We start from the raw sequence: 18,259 nt of genomic DNA, 5'->3' as shown, positions 1-18,259 counted from the left end.
CGGTTGGCCAGCAGGCATTCGGGCGTGTGATCAGCTGGCAATTGTAAACAGTAATGTGTAGTGAGAACAGCAGCATTGCAACGGCCACCATTTGTATCTAAAGTCATAATTTGATATGTATGTGCTGTGTTGTCTTAATTGCATATACAATAGTACACATACACAGGTATGCAAACTTTCTTCTGATATACAGAGAAAGTTTGGCATGTACAATAAAAGGTCAGATGCCAACGAGTCTTTAGATGTATCTTTTTTTTTTTTTATCAACCCAGACTTTCCAAATTAGTTTGATATATGAAGGATCTACGTGCTGTACTGCTACCATCAAGTGTACACAATATGGATATTAACTAGACATTTCTTAAGAAATTGATACAGTTAAGTTGTTCACAAGTTCCTGTAAACTACAAATACTGTTTGCCAGTACTGTTCCTGTAAGACACAATACAATAACATTGAGAAATAGATTTTCCCCTTTTTCTTTAGCAAGTAATTTCTGTAAATGGTATACAGAAAAATCCTGTCATAATTTACAAGGAAAAAAAAATGCAGAAACCTTTAGAATTTACAGAAAATCGGATTTATATGGAAATTCTTGTTTACAAATACCTAAATTTTACAGAAAAAGTTTGGCAGCCTGGTTGCCAGTGAATTTTCTGTAAAATTTACAGATTATTTTTTACAGTGTAGGACAAGAAGTTTAGAGGATCATTGATGAATAATTAGAAGACAGGACAGAACCCTAAGGAACACCACTGTTAATAGATTTAGGAGAACAGTGACCGTCTAACACAGCAGCAATAGAACGGTCAGAAAGAAAACATAAGAAGTTACAGACAAAAGGAAAGAAGCCGTAGGAAGGTAATTTGGACATCAAAGCTTTGTGCCTGACTCTATCAAAAGCTTTTGATATGTTCAAGATAACAGCAAAAGTTTCACCAAAATCTTTAAAAGAGGATGACCAAGACTCAGTAAGAAAAGCTAGATCACCAGTACAGCGGCCTTGACGGAACCCATACTGGCAATCAGATAGAAGGTTGTGAAGTGATAGATGTTTAAGAATCTTCCTGTTGAGGGTATATTAAAAAAAAAACCTTAGATAGACAGAAAATCAAAGCAATAGGATGGTAGTTTGAGGAATTAGAACGGTCACCCTTTTTAGGAACAGGCTGAATGTAGGCAAACTTCTAGCAAGAAGGAAAGGTAGATGTTGACAGAGTTAAAAGAGTTTGACTAGGTAAGGTACAAGCACGGAGGCACAGTTTCGGCGAACAATAGGAGGGACCCCATCAGGTCCATAAGTCTTCCGAGGGTTTAGGCCAGCGAGGGCATGGAAAACATCATTGCAAAGAATTTTATAAGGTAGCATGAAGTAGCCAGAGGGTAGAGGAGAGAAAGGAACAAGTCCTGAATCATCCAAGGTAGAGTTTTTAGCAATGGTTTGAGTGAAAAGTTCAGCTTTAGAAATAGATGTGATAGCAGTGGTGCCATCTGGATGAAATAAAGGAGGGAAAGAAAAAAGAAGCAAAGTTATTGGAGATGTTTTCGGCTAGATGCGAGAAGTCATGAGGGGAGTTAGATCTTGAAAGATTTTGACACTTTCTTTTAATGAAGGAGTTTTTGGCTAGTTGGAGAACAGACTTGGCTTGGTTCCGGGCAGAAATATAAAGCACATGAGATTTTGGTGATGGAAGGCTTAAGTACCCTTTGTGGGCCACCTTTCTATCATCTATAGCACAAGAAGGTTAAGGTCGAGAAAAAGAGTGAGGAATGAATGCCTCCATGCCAGACACTATCACCTCTGTTATGCGCTTAGCACACAAAGACGGATCTCTGACACGGAAGCAGTAGTCATTCCAAGGAAAATCAGCAAAATACCTCCTCAGGTCCCCCCAATCTAGCAGAGGCAAAATGCCAGAGGCACCTCCGTTTAGGGGGGATCCTGAGGAGGGACTGGAGTGATAGGATAAGATACAGATATGAGACTGTGATCGGAGAAGCCCAGCGGAGAAGAGAGGGTGACAGCATAAGCAGAAGGATTAGAGGACAGGAAAAGGTCAAGAATGTTGGGCGTATCTCCAAGACAGTCAGGAATACGAGTAGGGTGTTGCACCAATTGCTCTAGGTCGTGGAGGATAGCAAAGTTGAACGCTAGTTCACCAGGATAGTCAGTGAAGGGAGAAGAAACCCAAAGCTGGTGGTGAACATTGAAGTCTCCAAGAATGGAGATCTCTGCAAAAGGGAAGAGAATCAGAATGTGCTCCACTTTGGAAGTTAAGTAGTCAAAGAATCTCTTATAGTCAGAGGAGTTAGGAGAGAGGTATACAGCACAGATAAATTTAGTTTGAGAGTGACTCTGTAGTCGTAGCCAGAAGGTGGAAAACTTGGAAGATTCAAGAGCGTGGGCACGAGAGCAGGTTAAGTCCAGCTTTGGATTGGAAATTAAGATAGAAAAAGTAGGAGGGAACAGAAAAGGGGCTACTGTCAGTTGCTTCAGACACCTGAGTTTGTGAGAAAAAGAAGATGAGGTTTAGTAGAGGAGAGGTGGACTTCTACAGATTGAATATTAAATCTAAGACCGCGAATGTTGCAGAAGTTAACGAAGGAAAAGTTTAGGTGAATGTCAAAACACTTACGGTCGTTATCAGAAGAGCAGTCTGACCTGGGAACATTTGTGAGCCCCTCCCCATATGGGGACTGCGAGGCTGGTGTAGAAGTTGCCATGATAATTTTGAATTTTTGAGTGAAAGGTGTGTGTGTTATTAGGTGCTTGTAGTTTTGTAAGCAGGAAGAGAGGCTGTGACTGCCCCCTTGTGTTGTGAGACACAAAGGGAAACGTTCAGTGAGGCCACAGCTGGGTTTAATGATAGTTTACAGCATCCCCTCATCCAGTGCTTTAGACTTCAATGGGAGTAATTATCATTTCAGCAGGTGCCTACTGCCTCCTCCTACTAATGGAAACAAGTAGTACTGTTCCTTACTGTCCTGCAACACTCACTTACTGGTAGCTAAGCCACAACACCGGTCTGAGAACACCGAGGCATGTTCTGTTCCTTACTGTCCTGCAACACTCCCCTACTGGTAGCTGAGCTACTACACCGGTCTGAGAACACCGAGGCATGTTCTGTTCCTTACTGTCCTGCAACACTCTCCTACTGGTAGCTGAGCCACAACATCGGTCTGAGAACACCGAGGCATGTTCTGTTCCTTACTGTCCTGCAACACTCCCCTACTGCTAGCTGAGCCACAACACTGGTCTCAGAAAACCGAGGCATGTTCTGTTCCTTACTGTCCTGCAACACTCCACTACTGGAAGCTGAGCCACAACACCGGTCTGAGAACACCGAGGTATGTTCTGTTCCTTACTGTTCCTTACTGTCCTGCAACACTCCCCTACTGGTAGCTAAGCCACAACAACGGTCTGAGAACACCGAGGCATGTTCTGTTCCTTACTGTCCTGCAACACTCCCCTACTGGTAGCTGAGCCATAACACCGGTCTGAGAACACTGAGGCATGTTCTCTTCGTTACTGTCCTGCAACACTCCCCTACTGGAAGTTAAGCCACAACACGGGGTCTGAGAACACCGAGGCATGTTCTGTTCCTTACTGTCCTGCAACACTCCCCTACTGGTAGCTGAGCCACAACATCGGTCTGAGAACACCGAGGCATGTTCTCTTCCTTACTGTCCTGCAACACTCCCCTACTGCTAGCTGAGCCACAACACTGGTCTGAGAACACCGGGGCATGTTCTGTTCCTTACTGTCCTGCAACACTCCCCTACTGGTAGCTGAGCCACAACACTGGTCTGAGAACACCGAGGCATGTTCTGTTCCTTACTGTCCTGCAACACTCCCCTACTGGTAGCTGAGCCACAACACTGGTCTGAGAACACCGAGGTATGTTCTGTTCCTTACTCTCCTGCAACATTCCCCCTAGTGGTAGCTGAGCCACAACACCGGTCTGAGAACACCGAGGCATGTTCTCTTCCTTACTTTTCGTGACAGACAGATGGAAACCCGTGATGACATATTTACAGCCCCCACTTACTTCACTTATCTACCTGCTTAGCTAAGAACAAGTTAATTTACCCAAAGTGATGAATTAGTTTTCTAAAACTCAAATACCAATTAATACGTGAACTAACGACCTGTTTTACATTAAGATTTCCACAATGAACAAGAAAGTAATGGTTGGTAGTCGCCAGATATCTTTTTAAATGAATTGTAGAATGTGAAATAATTTTAAGTGAATGTAAACTACTAAAACCAACAATAAACCAACCTCAGACGAACAATTAACAGCTGCAAGTGTTCCATGACTGTCCTGCCACATCCAGCGGGACGCCAAGTGATCCGTAAAACAAATCTGCGGAGCACCGAAGCGTATCTACTCCCTCAATTTTTGTAGTGTACGGATGAAACCCATTCCAGACAAGCGGTTCCCACTCTTTGCTACTAGTTACTTACTTAATTTCCTATTTACTTATCAGCCTACCCTACTTACTACCTATCCACCTATCTAATTATTGCCTGTTTATTCTACTGCCCAGCTACCAAGCCTATTAACTTCCCTATATACCTACTTAATACAACTGTCCTGCTTACCTACCTACCTGTCTGCAATTTCGTCTACACAAGAGCTACTTCCCTCTCCTAGAAGCACCGAGGCACTATCGCACAACGGGAGTCATCCAGCACTGATCAATAACTGAGGGATAAACGAAAAATAAAGTTGGGAGGGACTGAAATATGTAGCAAGGGTGAGGCTGGGTCGTGGGCTGCGTGACGACTTGTCAACCCGAGATTCCAGGAAAAGACATCGAGGTACACCAAGAACGTAATGGAGATGAGTACGGGAGTGAAAGTGTAGTAATGCAGGTCAGGAGGAAGGAACGCACGCTATGTAAATCCCAGGCGAATCTAGTCCTGTCTCTCTTTTGATGTCACGCAGGAAAGGAAACATGAATGAATTTTACTGGCGAGAAGGTGCGTCAATACAACGCTCCTGCGTGTGGGCGGTGTGCAGATCAGCAAGGTAAGGAGGCAGAGACGGGAAGAACGTGAACCACAAGTTTATATACGCCGCAGCAAATCAGGTTATTATACAACAAAAGAGAAATGGTAAAGAAAAAAATAAATAGAAAAAAAAACCTATTTGTCGTTAAAAAGAACTAGATACCATTAACTAGAAAGTAATCCAGGAATATTTAGGTGATGTGCAAAGATGAAAGAATCCAAAGAAAACCATGATTAGTAAGAGCACCATTAAATATACGGTATCAAATAATTAATGCAAAATATAAAAAAAAAGTCGAAATCTTTTCCGGAAATAGCGTTCGATAGCGCGGCTCACATACAGCTTATTGCAAACTCCGTGATTGGATTCATTCAAGCCCGACAACTTAATAAAGGTGTGATGGGAGTATTCATCTTAATGGCTGTTAACTGAACTACGTGGCTAACACTTACCATTGCATTTACTACTAAAACTGCTCTCTCTCTCTCTTGCTCAGTCACACACACACACACACACACACACATATGGTGACGTTCCTAAGGGCCTTCCCTACACCACTCTCCGCCGGAAACCAGGACGTCAGGAAGCATCTCAGAGGCGCACAACCAAAAGCTTTGTCTCGTCCCTGAAGACTGACTGGTAAAGTTGTTGTGGGAGTCCTAGCAGTGGCTTCTGTGAGTGTGAGTGTGTTTGTGTCATGGTAATCTATCATGCTTTGCGTGTTTCTCTGACAGCACAAGGATAAAGGTCAAGGGCTACAAGTAAATATCACAAAAATGCCATCCGCTGTACGCTGTGCCTCCTCTAGGCCACGAAGCCTCGGTACACGAGAGGTTATTCTGTGAAGGAAAAAATCGGCTATCAATATAAAGACAAAACTGAGAATATATACCCACTGATCAGACTTGCACATTTTCAGGTTTCAATGAAGTGTATACAATATAATTTCTCTTATTGTGAAAATACACAAACTAAGCAAAAAAAATGTGCACTAATTTCCTAAGGATATCGCCTGCAGGTAAGAAGAGTGTAAGTCCAGGAATCTGTTTCATCATGACCACGAAGGGAAGCCGAAACTTACGAAGACGAGAAACACACACACACACACGTTATATTCTACGACTTAGACACACAACCAAGGAAGCTGAAGCATCTAGCCAAAAAACGTAGATGATTTAGAGCATTCAAAAACCACCCAGGCGTCAGTTCGATTTTAAAGTGAGGCCTCACGTCCACCACTTCATTACACCGACTATTCATCCACAGCCAACAAAGGTTACTGATCTCAGGTTGAAAGGTGGTCACGAGGTTAACCAGAAATATTGCAGTGAAGATGAAACTTAAAACTCGATTAAATCCGGTAAAATCCTCTTATTCATCACGCGTGAGAGAGAGAGAGAGAGAGAGAGAGAGAGAGAGAGAGAGAGAGAGAGAGAGAGAGAGAGAGAGGCAGGTATAAGTTAAGGCAAACGGGAAGGAAATTGTTCATCATCATTAACCTAACGCTGCATTCATCTAGGTTCACAATGGTGTGTATGTGTGTTCCTCTCATTTAAAAAATTTGCACTCACTTTGAATAACAATCACTGGGAAAAGTATACGTAAAAGAAATGACAATTAAAACTTTCTAAAATTCACTTATCACCATAACAACCACCATCACCACCACGACTTCTAGATGCTGCATCCGCAAATACCATCATCACCACCACCACAGTCCCGCACATTCACCATCGCTATCATCATCACCACCACCGGTGTAGACAACACCGCCACGTCCACACAGAATGCCAGGCCAGCACACAGAGAGGCACAAACACGAGGGTCACAATGAGCTTGGTCGTTTGCCTCTGAAACACAAAACCGTCGTTCATCAGATGGAAGAACGAGGCAATGAAAGAGCAAACTGGTGTATCTCTCTCAGTATCAACAGTTTGGCGAAAAAAAAATCTCTTTTCTTATGCTTCATTAATCGTGCAGGCCAACAAACATGCAAACAAACACGCGGCACAGTCCCAGTGGTCACCTGCATGGCTGACAAGGGTTCATCGAGTCTGTGTTCACTGCCTCTGGTTCTGGACGAGTTTCGAAGCACTTTGTGAAGCCTGAGGGATTAATTTATTTGTTTGTTAGTGATTCAGCCTTTCCGTTTGTTACTCTCGGTGAAAATACCTGAGTTTATTTTGGGTATAACTTCTGGTTTGTTTTTTCTGAAATAAAACTGGCATATTTTCACTTACACACACACACATACAAAAAAAAAAAAAAAAAATCACATACACATATTTACTTTCTAATAATGTACATAAAAAAAAAAAGTTCATTTTTAACACTCACTCTTTGCCTTGGTCTAATACCACGACGGCCGTTTTCTGCATTTACTCCGTCAATAGCACTTTTATTTTTCACCGAGTCCTTCATTGTCTGTTATCATAAAATCTATTTTCGTTTCTCTTTGATCTAACAGTGCTTCATCACATCCACTACCAGGCTTCACTTTCCTGACGGGAGCTATTCTGGTTCAATGACGAGCTTCGAGCGGAATTTCTCAGGAGATTGCTACGTTCCTCTGTCTTTCCTGTTCGAAAATGACCCTACATTATTCTACAGTTCAGCTTGTGGTGTAGGTAGTAGTAGTTATACAGGACATACTTCGTTGTGTGTGTGTGTGTGTGTGTTTGTGTGTGTGTGTTTAAAGCTCCAGTATTTTTCCGGTAAGAGTGACGGCATGGACGCGTGCATCAGCCTCCCCACAATGGCCATGAAATGTAACACACTAAACTAATTAAGGATGGGGAACTGTATCGCGGTGGTTGTGTTTCTCTCACCGGCCGAGGTTATACGCCCCGAGCACCAGACAACTTCACTATGAGGAGGCACTACGGAGTTTTAGTTTTAAGCTTCTGTACGTTTTCTATCTTTCTGAATGACTGACTGGCCTCCTGACTTTTGATTCGTTTCCACATTCTGTACGTTTAATACGTCTTTCTGACTGACTGACCGCCTTTCTTTGTTCGTTCTCACTTCGTTCTCACTTTATGTATGTCTTATTAATCTTTCTAACTGATAGACAGACTTTCTTAGTTCCTTCTCACTTTCTTTATCTTTTATCTATCTTTCTGCCTGACTAACCGACTCTCTCTCTCTCTCTCTCTCTCTCTCTCTCTCACACACACACACAAAACAACTGCTAGTCAGCAACACCATTCACGCCACACGTGCAGGTGCATCTCTTTATACCACTGTATGGGGAGAGGGGGTAGGGGTGGGGACGGGGGGGAAGCATTAGAAGACTTAATATTTTCCACGCCTTCTTCTACGGTCCACTCGTCTCACTGTACGAGAGATTTTAGCCCTGACGTAAGCTGCTAAGGGTCGAGGAGGGAGGGAAAGAGTGGAGGAGAGCGGCGTGAGGGTGCCGGATGGAGAAGTGGAGAGGGGAATAAGAGGCAAGTGAGAGAAATGGCAAGAAAGGTGTGTCAAGTAAACAAGAGGGAGAGAGGCAGGCACTGGAGAACAACGCTGGGCTGACGAAGGCGGCGGCGTGGTCTGTGAGAGAGAGAGAGAGAGAGAGAGAGAGAGAGAGAGAGAGAGAGAGAGAGAGAGAGAGAGAGAGAGAGAGAGAGAGTTGCAGAATCTGGAAGAAAAGTACAATACAATCGGCTTGAACGACTTACGTGGTCAAATCCTTGGTGTGTGTGTGTGTGTGTGTGTGTGTGTGTGTGTGTGTGTGTGTGTGTGTGTGTGTGTGGCCAAGTAATGTCTTAACACTTTCTTCCAACAGCTTTGCAAATTTGTATCGAAAAGAAGACACTGAACAGTACAACGTAAACACACACACACACACACACACACACACACACACACACACACACACACACACCATCATAATTTTTCTACTACTACTACTACTACTACTATTACTACTACTACTACTACTACTACTACTACTACTACTAATTATAATAATAGTGATACCACCACCACCACCATCACAACATACATACATGATCATTATCACCTGGTACACTCACCCTTCAAGATACACTTTACCTTTGACATTACACTAACAACCTTACAACCTCGCGCCAAGATCAACACTGGGCTCCAAGACTTCACCACCTTCAGAGCAGCACATCACCAAGTTAGCGGGAACGTAATACGGCCACCAGCATTACCATCACCAGTTTTAAGAGCGCAGCGCCTTATGTGAACCACCTCGCTTCCCCGTGATCAAGTTGCAGCCCTGAAGCATCAAGTAGTGTAGGTTGCTTAGCGTCACCTTTAATGGCTATTTCACCTCAAGTAGCCGCATATCACCTGAAGAAGCCAAGTCAGTAGTGCCATCAGCCTGTTGCCACTACTTTATTCCCATCCGGAGTCTGAATTTAATAAGTCTTCCTTTCCAGTACCTACTTTTCATCCTTCAATGGCTATTTCACCACAAGTAGCCGTTCCAATGTCTTTCTTGAAAATGACACGTCAGTATTGGTATCAACTTGTGCTAGCCGCCTTAGGATTCTCCGTCGTCTGAATTTAACAAGTCCTCCTTCCGAATACCTCCCAGAGTCACCCTTTCGTCTACAGGTTAGCACACCTATTCCTACCGTCTGCTCCTCACCCATCACAACACAGCGTGATACGGGATATACAAGAGGGCCTGAAGTATCCTCCGTATGCTCCTCTGCATCACCCACACCCACATCCAGCGCCCCTTCACCCACAGCGCCTCGCCGCCTTGTCTCTCCATAGCCTGCGACTCACTGAGTGTTTGGCGACGCGCTGCTGACACATTATCTTGACGTCTCCCTGTCACACCTTAAGTCAGCGCTGCCTCCCCTTCCCTGCCACCACCACCACCTCCTCCCTCGTCTCTCCTGACGCTGTAAACCTCGTAAACAAGTCGTAAAACACATGCAAACAAGCAAGCTCGTCATGCTAGTTGCGTCAACTTCTAATTAGTCTTTTTAATTTACATTCATTAACTTTATTCTGTTGTTCGTGACTAATTATAAGCTTCCAGCACCACGGCCGCCTGTACGCTCTCTTTACCTTGTTGATTGCTACTGCTGCTGCTGCTGCTGCTTTTATCATTTTGTTCTTTTTCTTCTTATTATTTCTTTCTTTTTCTTTTCTTCTTCATTTCTTCTTCTTCTTCATTCCTTCTTCTTCTTCTTCTTCTTCTTCTTCTTCTTCTTCTTCTTCTTCTTCATTTCTTCTTCTTCTTGTTCTTCTTCTTGTTCTTCTTCTCCTTCTTCTATGCTCATTATTGCCATCTATTCATCGTTAGTGGTGTAGCTAATATAATAGTTTTTAGTGTTTTATCTGGACAACTTTTAACGGCCTCTAGTGGAGATTATTGATATTTTCAAGTATGTTTTCATGACTCCAGTGATAGTTTGAGTATTCTGCATCACTGGTAAAGACGCCTGCCTCTTACACTACGATTTATAATTTCTGTAGCATCAGAATACAACTCTTATGAGAGACTAAAATGTTTATAAAATACTGGCCTCAGTGACTTGACTTTTCTTGCAACATCAAGTGGCCTGAGATCACTCACATGCTGCCATTAACCACGATTTTCTATATAGAAGAGCATTTCGAGACTTCACTTCAGAAAACAAACAAACAAACAAACCTGCTGGGCCACCACGAAGGGAGGCCAACCATCCATGTCACTGAGAAATATAATCCATCAAGTTGAATATTGAAACTTGCGGGCGATACAGGCCAGAGATCACTCACAGGCTGAGACAAACTACGATTTTTCATGGTGGGCCACTGCGAAAGGAGGCCAACCATCCATACCACTGAGAAATAAACCATCATACCGAACATCGAACCCTGCAGACGATACAGGCTTAGAATGAACAAAAATCACTGCAGTGTGCGCCATAATGCGATTACAGAGGCCGAGTAGGGAAGCTGCAACTCTCCCCTCTCTATTTACTCTCTTTGTATTGGTTTGCTTTATGTTTTCTGTTATCACCCTTCGTTCTAGAATTGCCGTTTTGCACCTCAGGAGGGAAAGCAAGAGTGCATAACATTATCTCCTTTAACACACACACACACACACACACACACACACACACACACACACACACACACCTTAACACTGTATTAAGCCAAGCCCCCTCAGCTTCCTCCCTTCACTTCATCTTTTACGTCTTGAGGGAATGAATAATAACGAAAAAGAGAAGAAATATCAGGGTGGGTGCCGGGAAAGAAAATGGGGTCGAGGGTCAAGAGAAAACTGGGGTAATTAGGGAGGGTAACTGGGATATTTAGACTTCCCAAGAGAACTTTAAGCCTCCCCCACACACCACTAAGAAGAGCAGAGGAGTGAGGGGGAAAAAATGTGAAGCGAGAAGTGTGTGGTGAGAAAAGAAGGAGGAAAGCTGGAGAAGAAAATATTAAGACGCTTTATGAAGTATTGAATAAAGGGACGAAGAAAAAGAGAGGGAGAGAGGGAGAGAGAAGAGGGATGGAGCGAAGGAAACAGACAAGGAAGGGGAAGTATATGATAAAAATAAAGTGTAAAAGAATCCTCGCGTAATGGAATTCAATTTACATTTTTGCGCGCTTCTGTCTTGTTCATGAATTACGCTACAAGTGGATCTGGGCGGCGTTGTGAATACGTGGTGCTCGACAGTAATTAATTCCACTCGCTGATAATGAGGAAAATAACATTACATCATTATAAATCGTCGCTTCATTTCTTTCTTTTCTATTTCGAGGGATTAATCTGTACGGAAGGGAGGGAGAGGATGGGAAAGAGAGGGAGGGAGAAAGTAAGTGTGTGGGACAGTTGTTTAGTGAATGTTTGTGATGTGCGAATGTGTGTGTGTGTGTGTGTGTGTGTGTGTGTGTGTGTGTGTGTCGTGGATAAGTAGTGCAAAAATAGTTCAATTTCATGAGTATTTAAGTTGCATCTCGCCATGGTAAATATTTCCGGTGCCTTATTTATTTATTTATTTGTTTATTTTTTTTTCCGGTTAGTAAAGATTCAATATCTGGAGCAAAGGAAAAACTGCGTCACCAGTCACTATAACTTTCATCTCTGCAGGCTTTCCCAGGCATCTCTTGGGCAAGTCAAAAACTTTTCATTTCGTTAACTCTTCTCTTTAAACTGACGGACCGTAAATCCTCACTCGTCTTCGTAATGTGGCATCTCATTTTTTTATCTTATATAGTTATACGATTATCAATGATTTGTACTTCTTTTAATTAAGTGTCTACAATTTTTTTTTTTTTTTACTCTGCGTCGTAATGTTGCATCTCTGTTTATTTTCTTCTCTCATAAGATTATCCATAATTTCTGCTTCTTTTAACTATATTATTTTTTTCACTCTACGTCTCTTTCTATCTTCTATCATACTATTATCAATTATTTCTGCTTCTTTTAATTGACAATTTTCATTTTTTTTTTTTTTTTACACACTGCCGTAACATTGGATCTGTTTTTATCTTCTGCCAACATACGATTATCCATATATTAACTCCATGTTACCCAACACTTCCTGGCTAAGAACTGTCCGCCTCGTCATGGACCCAAATTCAGGCCAGGGATCAAAAAAGTGAAGACCATCAAGCTCAATCCCCCAAAAGCCACGCCACCAAATTCACGCGGGAGGGAGTGATCAGTGGGTGAAGTATCTTAGTGACGCAATAAGTATCTGTTGCTCAGAGTTTTAGTGGAGTGTTAACACCTTCACATCGAAACACATGAATCAAGCTTAAAAACTGAGGATTCTTTTCAAGGACACGCGGTTCGTTCCAAAGTGTGTGGGCGAGTGGAAACAACTGTGTGGTGGGAGAGAACACATATTTCCTTCTGGAGTATAGCAAGTGTATGTGGGGGAAAATGTGAGGCAAGAAGTTCGTTATTAAGGCCAGAAAAATAACAATGAAAGTGATTCTCTCTCTCTCTCTCTCTCTCTCTCTCTCTCTCTCTCTCTCTCTCTCTCTCTCTCTCTCTCTCTCTCTCTCTCTCTTGCTCGCACGACGACACTAAGATGGAAAACATGAAGAAAAAGGGATGAAGACGTCTGGCCTCGCCTATAACATACACACACACACACACACACACACACACACACACACACACATTTTCAAACACATACATGAAAGAAGACTTAGTTCGGGGCTGTGGGAAGGCAGAGGGAGCAAATGTGAGGAGGAGGAGGAGGAGGAGGAGGAGGAGGAGGAGGAGGAGGAGGAGGAGGAGGAGGAGGAGGAGGAGGAGGTGGAGGAGGAGTATAAGATAACGGAAAAAAAAGGCCAGGAAGATGAAAAACAAGAACAGGAAAGAAAAGAGAAAATAAATTTAGCAAAAAGGAGAACATATGAGCTGGAGACAACGGTACTTACTGAATCCAGAGAGACAAAAGAACAGTTCACCAAGATTTACGTTCTTAGAAACAAAAACCTAAAAAGATATTTCCACCTTTTCGATGTGTTTTTTCCCACCAACAAGAGAAATGGGCAGGCACAATTTAAACTGGAAGATGACAAAGAAAAATAGAAATTATGTACTAAAAAGGAAGAAGTGAGATGAGTTTTTGGGATTTTTTTTTCTTTTGCTAAGAAAAAAAATGGCAGAGAAACTATTTTAACTGAGAGAAGATGAAGGAAATGCAATATATATATATATATATATATATATATATATATATATATATATATATATATATATATATATATATATATATATATATATATATATATATATATATATATATATATACATATATATATAAAAAGCAGGAACTAAGAATTTTCCTGTTTTCTAATCCGTATTTTCTCCCCCGCCCACACACACACACACACACACACACACACACACACACACACACACACAAAAAAAAAAAAAAAAAAATATATATATATATATATATATATATATATATATATATATATATATATATATATATATATATATATATATATATATATATATATATATATATATATATATATATATATATATATATATATATATATATATATATATATATATATATAAGGAAATGGATGACGAACTAGGAAAGGTTGAACGAAACGAAAAAAAAAAAAAACATGAAAAAAACAGGTGAATATACGAGCACTACATACACTCATTGACAATAAAAGAGAACAAGAACAAAGAACCAATGACAAAGTGAAGGATGACGGGAACAATACTCATACTTCAAAAAGAAGGAGAAAGATGCTGAATACACAGGGGAGGATGAAGGAAACGAAGAAAAAACCCTAAAAAAACACGGAAAAAGTGAATATACGAGTACTACATGCACTCTTTCACAATACGACATAAGACAACAAGGAATGATTGACAAACTGAAGGATGGGAACAATACTTGTATTAAAAAAAAAGACAAAAAGACACTGAATATACATACACACTTTCCCAATGCCAAGGTAACGTCAAAGTAACCAGCTCAGTGAGGATGACGGGAACACTCCATTCCACGCCCTAACGACCTGAGGATGCTGAGGCCAAGAATCCAGAGCAGACTTTTATAGGTACGTCCAGCACACAGGGGAGAAAAAAATGGAAAAGAAAATGTTCGTGAATATGAAAAAAAAGACAAGTACCCAAGTTAGAAAATGTAAGAAAATTCCTGGCATGTGAAAATAAAACACATGAAGGAAAGTCGTGATATCGAGACAAGAAGAACACAAATGAAACACGTGTTGTTGATGTTACTAAGAACTAAGTCTGTCTGTCTCTCTGTTTCTTTGTCTGTCTCCTTGTCTGTCTGCCTGCTTGTCTGTCTCATGTTTTTTTCTTTTTCCCAGTAATGAGGTTGAGTTAAGTGATGAAACTAAAACCATTCAAAGCAAAAAGGTCGATAACCCTAACTGAAAAGTAACGAAACTCCAAAAACTTTGACTATCAGAAAAAAAAACTATATTCTAAGTGGAAGACATGCTTAGGGCGCCGATATCCTCTTGTTTTTTTTTTTTTTTATGTAGGAAGGACACTGGCCAAGGGTAACAAAAATCCAATAAAAAAATATGCCCACTGTAATGGCAGTCCCATAAAAGGGTCAAGGCAGTGGTCAAAAATTGATGAATAAGTGTCTTGAAACCTCCCTCTTGAAGGAATTCAAGTCATAGGAAGGTGGAAATACAGAAGCAGGCAGGGAGTTCCAGAGTTTACCAGAGAAAGGGATGAATGATTGAGAATACTGGTTAACTCTTGCGTTAGAGAGGTGGACAGAATAGGGGTGAGAGAAAGAAGAAAGTCTTGTGCAGCGAGGCCGCGGAAGGAGGGGAGGCATGCAGTTAGCAAGATCAGAAGAGCAGTTAGCATGAAAATAGCGGTAGAAGACAGCTAGATATGCAACATTGCGGCGGTGAGAGAGAGGCTGAAGACAGTCAGTTAGAGGAGAGGAGTTGATGAGACGAAAAGCTTTTGATTCCACCCTGTCTAGAAGAGCAGTATGAGTGGAAATCCCCCAGACATGTGAAGCATACATACTCCATACATGGACGGATAAGGCCCTTGTACAGAGTTAGCAGCTGGGGGGGGTGAGAAAAACTGGCGGAGACGAGACGTCTCAGAACGTCTAACTTCATAGAAGCTGTTTTAGCTAGAGATGATATGTGAAGTTTCCAGTTCAGATTATAAGTAAAGGACAGACCGAGGATGTTCATTGTAGAAGAGGGGGACAGTTGAGTGTCATTGAAGAAGAGGGGATAGTTGTCTGGAAGGTTGTATCGAGTTGATAGATGGAGGAATTGAGCTTTTGAGGCATTGGACAATACCAAGTTTGCTCTGCCCCAATCAGAAATTTTAGAAAGATCAGAAGTCAGGCGTTCTGTGGCTTCCCTGCGTGAAATGTTTACCTCCTGAAGGGTTGGACGTCTATGAAAAGACGTGGAAAAGTGCAGGGTGGAATCATCAGCGTAGGAGTGGATAGGACAAGAAGTTTGGTTTAGAAGATCATTAATGAATAATAAGAAGAGAGTGGGTGACAGGACAGAACCCTGAGGAACACCACTGGTTTAAGAGTAGAACAGTGACCGTCTACCACAGCAGCAATAGAACGGTCAGAAAGGAAACTTGAGATGAAGTTACAGAGAGAAGGATAGAAACCGTAGGAGGGTAGTTTGGAAATCAAAGCTTTGTGCCAGACTCTATCAAAAGCTTTTGATATGTCCAAGGCAACAGCAAAAGTTTCACCAAAGTCTCTAAAAGAGGATGACCAAGACTCAGTAAGGAAAGCCAGAAGATCACCAGTAGAGCGGCCTTGACGGAACCCATACTGGCGATCAGATAGAAGGTTGTGAAGTGATAGAAGTTTAAGAATCTTCTTGTTGAGGATAGATTAAAAAACTTTAGATAGGCAGGAAATTAAAGCAATAGGACGGTAGTTTGAGGGATTAGAACGGTCACCCTTTTTAGGAACAGGTTGAATGTAGGCAAACTTCCAGCAAGAAGGAAAGGTAGATGTTGACAGACAGAGCTGAAAGCCCTTCTTGCCCAAAAATTGCGTTTTCTGTCAGCAGCGCAGTTTAACTCTTTCGCTGATATGATCTTCCTTTATTAAGATTGAAAACATTGTAGAAAATGCTTACAGAAAGAAGGAAAGAGTGTGTGGAGGGTAATTTAAGAAAATGTAGTACATAAGAAAGTATCTAAAAAGTTGTAGACGGATACAGAAAAGTATTTGCCTAGCAGTGAAAGGATTAATATCCCAGATGGCACTGTACGCAGCAATGCCCACTGCAAACTGGGCCCTTGTCTCATCTAAAGGGCAAATGGAAACTTGCACCATGCAATACAGGGAAATGGAAAAAAAGTGACATCCCTTAAATAAAAAAAAAAATTAAAAAAGAGGAAAGAAAAGCAAACTGGTGGCATCCAATCTCTCTTCGGGTCCCTTTACGAACTGATAGAGGGAACGCCGGCGGTAAATATTGATCGCAGGAGAGGAAAGCTAACAAGATAATGAGATTCAGGTCCAGACAGCAAGCCAGACAGACAGGCGCTTTGACACCCAACGTACCCATGTTTAAGGATGGTGGCGACGACAGTGGCAGTGGCGGTGGCGGTGGCGGTGGCAGTGGCGGTGGTGGTAAAACAAGCGATGGGTAAATGGTGGCGAGGGAGAAGGCGGAAATGGAAGCAAGGAAAAGATAAGGATGAAAAAAAAAAAAAGTGCAGCAATTTCCCCCGCGAAATTAGATGAACGAGATAACACTTGGAGAAGAGACACGTGGGAAATTAGAAAGGAAAAGAGAACAGAAGAAAAGAAAAGGGAAGAAAAGAAAGGAGAGAGAGAGAGAGAGAGAGAGAGAGAGAGAGAGAGAGAGAGAGAGAGAGAGAGAGAGAGAGAGAGAGAGAGAGAGAGAGAGAGAGACTTTTACATAAATTAGGTACAAGAAAAAAATAAGGCACAGGATTAAAGATTAGGGTATGTAAAATAAACTTTGCTAAATCTGCAAAAAAAAAAAAAAGGAAAAGTAATATGTAAATCTGTAAAAAAAAAAAGCAAAGTAATATGTAAATCTGTAAAAAAAAAAAAAACATAACCAATATATTTATATGTACAAGTATCTGCTTGTGGCATATATCAAGCTGCACTCAAGAAAGAAGAAAATATTTTGAGAAAGGCAAGCCAAAAGAAAGAAAGAAAGAAAAAAAAAAAAAAAAGTAAAGACCAATTCAATTGGAGATAATTTTCCACTCTCCATTTCCCCCAAGAATCTCTGTACTTACCTCATATGAATACCACAATATTTTCTTTTTCTTTACTTGCTAACTCTGTCTGTTGTTGCTGTTCAAAACATTCACCTCACTTCCTTTACACAACTCTCTGATCCTCTACAGACTCCCACATGGTGCCCATAACCACCTGTGGCAGTGTTATCTTCAGTATTTTAGGATTGAGGCCTTTCTGTGATAGTTCCTTATCTCCCGAAAACTTGTTACAACACTTCTCTCTCGCTCTCTCCACCTTCTCTCTTCGTCTTTCCGGTATTCATAGTTTTCTGTCTTTCATTAATATCTCCCCCCTACCAATTTTGTTGATTAGATTTACTTAACATTGTCGTCCTTTATGCCTTATATTAAAATCAGAGAATGAGTGTAATGAATCTTTATATATTTTATTTCTATTTAGCTGATAGTCTTTCAGCAAGTGTAGTAACCAAATGATGATGATGATGATAATGACGTATAGGCTGATAATGACAACAGTCTCTATAAAACTTATTTCATAACTTTT

This window comes from Scylla paramamosain, unplaced genomic scaffold (genome assembly GCF_035594125.1).
Source record: "Scylla paramamosain isolate STU-SP2022 unplaced genomic scaffold, ASM3559412v1 Contig129, whole genome shotgun sequence".
In the NCBI taxonomy this organism is placed as follows: domain Eukaryota; kingdom Metazoa; phylum Arthropoda; class Malacostraca; order Decapoda; family Portunidae; genus Scylla; species Scylla paramamosain.
Note: the sequence above shows the minus strand (reverse complement) of the source record.